At 46.5% G+C, this 7655-nt stretch overlaps 1 non-coding gene across 1 annotated transcript; it reads right to left on the minus strand.

Moving 5' to 3' along the window:
* Positions 1-5364: 5364 nt before the first annotated feature.
* TRNAC-GCA (transfer RNA cysteine (anticodon GCA)) lies at positions 5365-5436 on the minus strand. The gene has a single exon. It is a non-coding gene; the product is annotated as a tRNA-Cys (tRNA).
* Positions 5437-7655: the final 2219 nt, after the last annotated feature.

A 7655-nucleotide genomic window follows, 5' to 3' on the forward strand; every position in this document is an offset into this window, starting at 1 on the left:
GAGTCAGGAAGATCTCCTGGAGGAGGGCATGGCAACCCACTCCAGCATTCTTGCCTGGAGAATCCCATGAACAGAGGAGCCTGGCGAGCTACAGTCCATGGGCTTGCAAAGAGTTGGACATGACTGAAGTGACTTAGCATGCATGCATAATAATTTGATAATTGAATAAATATTATTTCAGCCAGCTTCAATTAACTTTAAAATCACACGTGGTGACACTTTAAAGCCACCTGTGGGAAGGGAAGGGGAGAGACAGGCACTTAGTAGATGAAATTGAGCAAGCGCAGGCCTAGTGAGAACCGTGGCATCATCAGGGTAAGGGCGCCCCTCCCCCAGGTGAGTGCAGCGGCCTCCGGAACAGCCCTGCCTGCCCTCTGAGCCTCCCCTCTGGGCCTCCACCGTAAACTGCAGAGAAAGACGGGATTGACTGCAGGGCCGCACTCTTCCTTTGGCGCCTCTGTAAAGGCTGCACCTTTGTGCCAGGGGACGTCAATTAGAGATCAGGGGCTTACTGAGAGGCCAGAGGTTGCCCTGAAGTTGGCTGACCTCGCCTGCTGCACCAGAACCCAATGTCTGTTTTATTGATTGGCTCCTGTTAATAACCCTGCAGGACTGGCAGGCACATGGCAGGGCTGGCCGGAAGACTGTGGCCGTAGGTGTTAAGGAAACCACCAGCACCCCTGACTGAGGCCCCGAGTCATTACTGAAGAGCCTGGGGTTCATTCTGTAACTTGGGGGCCTGGGCCACGGCTCACTTCCACTGGGTGATTATTGAACTGACCCTTGCAATTTTCAGAGAACTATCACTTCCTTTCTAAGATGTGACCTTGGCCTGCCTCTGCTCACAGTAGTCTCCCAGCCCTGGGGAGGTCTTGTTGTGGAGTCAGAGTCTGGGCACACTCTCCCAACCAGAGGCCAGGGGATGAGCCTGTCAATTAGCGTCAGTTTAGGCTCCAGGGCCCCTCCCTGCAGGTGGTCCTGAGATCACGTGAGAGCCCCATGAGATAGTGACAGAAAGAAACATGCAATGGCTAAATCAGGACACTACCCTCAGCTTACCTAAGGGGATCGTCTGATATTCTGCAAAGCAATGAAGTGTGACTTTGGTCAATCTCTCTATTGGAAACGACATTACACAAACGAAGCAGTAAGAATTCCAGGGGCGTTGTGAGGTGGTCACACAGACGTGTGGGATCCAAAAGGCAGGGCCGGTGCGCTCGCTCTGCAGAGATGCGAAGTGAGGGAAAGTGAAAAGTGAAAGTGAAGTTGCTCAGTCATCCGACTCTTTGTGACCCCGTGGACTGTAGCCTACCAGGCTCCTCCGTCCATGGGATTCTCCAGGCAAGGATACTGGACTGGGTTGCTATTTCCTTCCCCAGGAGATCTTCCCGACTCAGGGATCAAACCCAGGTCTTCCACATCGCAGGCAGACGATTTACCTGCTGAGTCACCAGGGCAGCCCCAAAGGGAGGGAAAGTGAGGTGAAAGTGAAAGTCGCTCAACTGTGTCCAACTCTTTGCAACCCCATGGACTGTCCATGGAATTCTCCAGGCTAGAATACTGGAGTGGGTAGCCTTCCCCTTCTCCAGGGGATCTTCCCAACCCAGGGATCAACCCAGGTCTCCCGCATCACAGGCAGATTCTTTACCAGCTGAGCCACAAGGGAAGCCCAAGAATACTGGAGTGGATAGCCTATCCCTTCTCCAGCAGAGAGAGATGAGAAAACACCGTTGAACGAGGGGATTTGTGACCTCAAAGTTAAGTGAGGCAGATGAATAGGTGTCTGTTTACACCTCAAATAACAAAGCGTTAAAAATGCTGATGTGCCTTTTAATCTCATTTTTGTTGTCATCCTTCTTTTCCTCTGTGCTCCTGATACTGTTTCAGCATGAGTTACCACTGTCAAGAGAGAAGATTCAGCAGGTCAAGGCCTGAGCAGCTTATCCAGGTTCTCAAACTGCATAAAAATAACCCAGAAACATGTTAAAATGCAGGTTCTGCGGTCCTGGATCAGACTTACTAACTCTGAATCTTTGGAAACGGGATGTGAGAATCGGGATTTTCATCACAGTCCCTTGATGAGAAAGGCTGATGAGAACAAATCATATCACACTTCGGCAGATTTGTTTATGCTAAGTGTTAGTAATGCTAAAGTCTGTAAAGTCCATGTAACCATTTATTTAATTTATATAAAGACTACTTGCAAAGACTGGATAATTAAATCATATTGAAGTGATCATCATACATCTCTGGGATACTGGAAGGAATTTGTAAGATTGTGTATGTAGGCGAAGTGCCTAGAATGGTGTCTGGTACCAAGTAAATGCTCAACAAATTAGCTTTAAGGGGAAAGCTCTGATGCGTTAGCAGGAGGAAACACTGGAATCAGATGTGGGTGTTCTACAATGCTTGCACAGGGCAGCCCATCATTTTGCAGTGCTATTAACACTGTTATCACAGTTACTATTATGATTCTTCTCCCCCACTGTGACTGCCCCTTTTAAAGTCTTACTCTCCCTCACAGGGTCCCGGCCATGACCTTACTTTCCCCCACCCGCCTCCCATTCCTGTCTAGGCTCAGGAGTTCTACACATGCTAAGCTGGGTTGGGGGCAGGGGTTGCACAAAATGCTAAGCTAACCTTAACTCTCCCTACAGCATTTGTCAGCATTCTCCCTTGTTCTAACACTTCATCTTTGTGCACCAGTCATTGCAGTGAAAAAGTTCAGCCTCACCTACCTTTTTGAATATTCGCATATCAGACCTTCAGTTTCAGACACTTGTCCTCTGACAGTGCAGTCCTCCAGATGTAAGTTTGGATCAACTTGTAGCTGAAAAAAAAAAAAAAAAAGAAGGAGAAGAAGAAGAAGAAATGCCTGTCAAAACGATTTTGACAGCTGACTGTCAAAAAGAAATGCCCCTTTTCTTTCAGAGGCCTCCCCCTTCTTCAAGGTCTTCCTCAACTTGACTTTTCTCTGAAGCTGTCCCAGGATCAAACCAGCCTTGCCTTCTTCCTTTATTGGCCATTAACCTGTGATGCACCTGCTTACGTTGCTCTCCTGATTCCTTTTACGTCCGTCCCCCATCAGTGATGATAGGGCCTGTCTCATTTTCCCACATTTCTATGTCGTCTCTGCTAGAACCTGACACGTGGCAACTGATTAATACATAATCCAGTGTTGACAGGAGCTCACTTTGTTCCTGGGACTGAGACCCATGCCAGCCTCACAGGCTGGGTGCTGTTTTTATCCTCTTTTGCATATGTGGAAGCTGAGGCCCATAAAACTTAAGCAGCTTGCCTCAAGTCTCAACGCAATGAAAGGAGTGAAACTGGGGTTCCAAGCTGGGAATTTGACTATCAAGTATCTAATCCCCTTATGTGCATCAAATCATCAATGATCGCGAGTTGACCTATATCAAATCCTCTTTTTGCTGTGAGAAGGGCATACTAGGGGCCCAGCCCCAGGAGAGCGTGAACTTGGAGGTTTCCCCATGACACTGACCCGTCATGGTCCTGCTCCCTTGTAATCCACAGCACAGCTCCTTGGCTTGGCCAAGTCATCCTGAAGCAGAATGAAGCACCAGGGCAAAATGTGGGTTCTGGGCCCCATTTGTATAGTTTGCCTGTGTAGGAAGAAATGGCACCCAATCTTCCCTTATCATCTAAGAAAGCTCTGGATGTCACAGACGTATCCTACAAATGGCATTTAAAGGCTCTAGGCCCCACCGCCAAATGGGCCCAGCAAGATGGACCATCCCTGCTGTCTTGTCCTCCTGGGCTCCGGATTACAGACGCTTGGTGATTTCCCTGACAGCCACACTAAACTGCTGCTACACTGTATCCTCTCCTCCCCAAGAACTCGGAGCTTAGGCCAGGTTTCTCTCCCCTCCCCAAGAAGACTCTGAGTGATCAGGGAACTAAGCCTCCAAATGACCGGCTCATCAAGATCTTTGAACATTTCCTGTGGACAGATGATAGGGGATCCCTGAGCTTGTTTGGCCTGAAATCCTAGATCCAGGGGCCATGTAGAGTTGTGTGGTGTTTGCGAGATAAATGGAAGATTACATTTCAGTTGGATACTAGAGACTCAGTGAAACTTGTGCGTTTGTGTATTAGTCGGGCAGTCATGTCCGATTCTCTGCAACCCCATGGACTGTAGCCCACCAGGCTCCTCTGTCCATGGGATTTCCCAGGCAAGAATACTGGAGTGGGTAGCTATTCCCTTCTCCAGGGGATCTTCCTGACCCAGAGACTCGAACCTGAATCTCCTGCATTGCAGGTAGATTCTTTACCATCTGAGCCACCAGGGAAGCCCTTAATAAACCTTACAAGAAAGCTAACTCAGCATCACAAACAATGAAAGAAGCCCAGGTTCACACTGTAACTACACAGATACATTATCATGAGAAAGCAGTCCACAAGCTTCTGCCATTTTTGGCGCACTCCCGGCTGTAAAGACACGTCTATGTACCTTAGTACTCATTCCTGTTGACCCAGACGTCTAGACTTTACGCTGAACTCCAGCCTGAAGTCCTTCAGAAGGCTTGTGTTTGTCTGTTGGGTGGAGGCGGGTTGCCTCCAAATGCTTCTGGATTTGTGTGCAGCCGGACCTCAGCTCTGCTTCATCTCTGTCTCCTTAGCTGCACCCCTCACCCGTCCTGCGCTTCAGCCAGTGTGCAGCCGGACCTCAGCTCTGCTTCATCTCTGTCTCCTTAGCTGCACCCCTCACCCGTCCTGCGCTTCAGCCAGTGTGCAGCCGGACCTCAGCTCTGCTTCATCTCTGTCTCCTTAGCTGCACCCCTCACCCATCCTGCGCTTCAGCCACATTGAAGGAGGCCGTCAGCACTTGGTGTATTGAAATGGCAGGCTCTAGCCCTGCCTGGAAATCACATCCCCAGCTGTGTCCATAAAAACACTGCAAGGCTCAGCTCAAATGCTGCCGTTTTGAAAAGCCTTACTCCTCCCTGGCTGCCAAGGGAGCGTGTCCTTTCCCTGAATGTCCGCCACTCTCAGGACGAGGGGAAGTGGCGTGGTAAAGAGGAAGGACTCCAGAGCCTGGCAGCTCTGCCACTTCCTACCTGGTGTGATCCCGGACGTGCCCCCTCACCTTGGCCCCCCCTGTGTGAAACGGAGGTCAATGTGATGCCACCTCACAAGGTTATAAGGCACAAATAAAGCACTCAGAACAGACGAAGTGAGAGTAAGCAGGTGGGACCTGTTTGTTATTGTTATTGGTGGTGGGTTAGTCACTAAATTGTGTCCAACTCTTGTGACCCCATGGACTGTAGCCTGCCAGACTCCTCTGTCCATGGAATTCTCCAGGCACGAATACTGGAGTGGGTTGCCATCCTTCTCCAGAGGATCTTCCCCACCCAGGGATCGAACCCAGGTCTCCTGCATTGCAGGCAGATGCTTTACCAACTGAGCTAGGAGGGAAGCCCACATTGTTATTATTATGTGGCTCTTTTTCCTGCTTTCCTCCTGCATGAACACACCCACATTGTCATCATTCACCACAGGTCTAAACTTTCTAGGTGTTTCTTACCGACATATCACCATGATGCTAGCGTGATGCCTCAAATATGGTAGTCACTAAATATGTAGAAAAGTGCATTGTTTCTATGAGAATACAGTCTTCGTACAAGAAGTAGCCTGCTCTAAATTGAGGTAGATGATATCTGAGTGAACTTGACCAGCAAAACAATGACCGCGGTTATTCCTACCACCTCGTACGCCACCAAGCAAAAGCCTCTTGGTTTATAATGTTCTGGTAGTTTGTTCTCTGCCTGTCAGTTGGGGATTTTTGAGCTGCAATGAACATACAAATGCACCGTGCGTGGTGTAATGTACGTAATGTGCATGGTGAAATGTACCAGTGTGGGCCTGAGAGCAGTTTGTCCTTCTAAGCATCGCATTTGTTTCCATAATTTAGGTAAATGCTAGGGTTTGTAGTGAACTAGGCTGGCTTCCACAAGGATCACAAAATTTGCCTACCTTTACAACACAAACTGTATTACTGACGTTTCTCCATTTACTAATCCCTTTTTTTTTCTTTTTGTAAATTGGGGTGTAGTTGATTTACAGTGTTGTGCTAGTTTCTGCTGCACAACAAAGTGAATTCAGCTGTCTGTGTGCACACGTCCCTCCCTCCGAGCGCCCCTCCCACACCAGCCCGTCTCAGCCCCAGTCACCACGGGCCCTGAGCTGAGCTCCCCGTGCTGCATAGCAGGCTCCCTTTAGCTGTCTGTTTACATGTGGTCTTCTACATGGATCAATTCTGCTTTCTCAGTTTGCCCCAATCCTATTGCAGAACAAAACATGGCATATTTGGGCTTTGCCTCTCAATTTTTTTTTTTTTTTTCTTTTTTATCTTTACTAGGTGATAAATGCACCTTTGTAAAAAAAAATTAAAAACAAAACAAAACAAAAAACCACCGAAACCATTCTATTCAGGGGCTCTGTGGATGGGTGGATTGATTTCTTTTACATTTTTAGAAACCAACTCAGAAAGTGTTAATTGCTATGAATATCTAGTCAGCATTTATTTTAAAAATATAACATTAATAAAAGTTAATCAGAAAATAAATAATTTCATAAAAGAACCATAATAACCTTTTCCACTAAATAGATAATTGCATTTTTTTCTTCTACATTCTAATTTTGATGTTTTTCTTAATAGCTTGTGATTAAAAATATTTATATGTTCAGAGAGCTGATTATAAGTTTCTGGATAATTTAAGACAGATTGTTAGAATTATTACTTTCCAATAGAAGAGTAAAAACACACAAACATGATCTGAGGTTCTTTACCATAAAGCAGTTATCTATATTCTTATGTTATTTCCAAAATATTTGTCAAGATTAAAAAAAATGATTACTTCTGAGAGTACAGAATCTATTTTTGATATTATAATTATTATTTACCAAAAGCAAGTTAGATTAGGTAAACATGAAGAAAAAATACAGAGTAATTAATTTTTCCAAGCAACCTCCTAGATAGAACCAGGGCAGGCAGAATGCCAGGTAACAGAGAGCCTGCAATAACCTACAGCACAAATGTATTCGAAATACAAAAGCAGTCAGGCTCTCTGTTCAAATGGCCATCAGTGGTGCTGGCACCTGGGCCGTAAACACCCAGGGTCAGTTACTCTTACCCAGAATTAACTCAGATGGGAACAGAGCAGCCGGCTAATTCCCTCTAATTGAATGTCATTTAATCACATCGTTTCCCCAACTAGCATTCTTAAACTTATTTTTTTTCCCCTTTCTGTTTCTAACTTGTTTGCCCTCACTAATTAAAGAAATGTGCCGTGTTTGAAAACAAACAAAAAATAATTGGATATGCTGCTAGGAAAATTGCCCAAGAGACCACGCCAAAAACGTGTGTGGGTAATTCAAAACAAGCAGTTCCCCTCCCCTTTTTTTTTTTTTTTTCTTTCAATAGCTATTTTAAGTAGCTGGCTGAATAGGCATAACTTGGCAGAGCAGCTAAGAATAGGCGACCGGCCCTCCCTCTGAAATGCAGCTAGGCTGGCTCAGAACGCCCTGCTCCTCTGGGCTTCTGCAGAGATTGATCTAAGCAGAGCGCTGTCAGTTAAGACCCAACTTTCATTCCATGCTGTCTGCAGTTAGCAGCAGAGAAAGTTTAATTCTGA

This window comes from Dama dama, chromosome 25, assembly GCF_033118175.1.
Source record: "Dama dama isolate Ldn47 chromosome 25, ASM3311817v1, whole genome shotgun sequence".
NCBI lineage: Eukaryota > Metazoa > Chordata > Mammalia > Artiodactyla > Cervidae > Dama > Dama dama.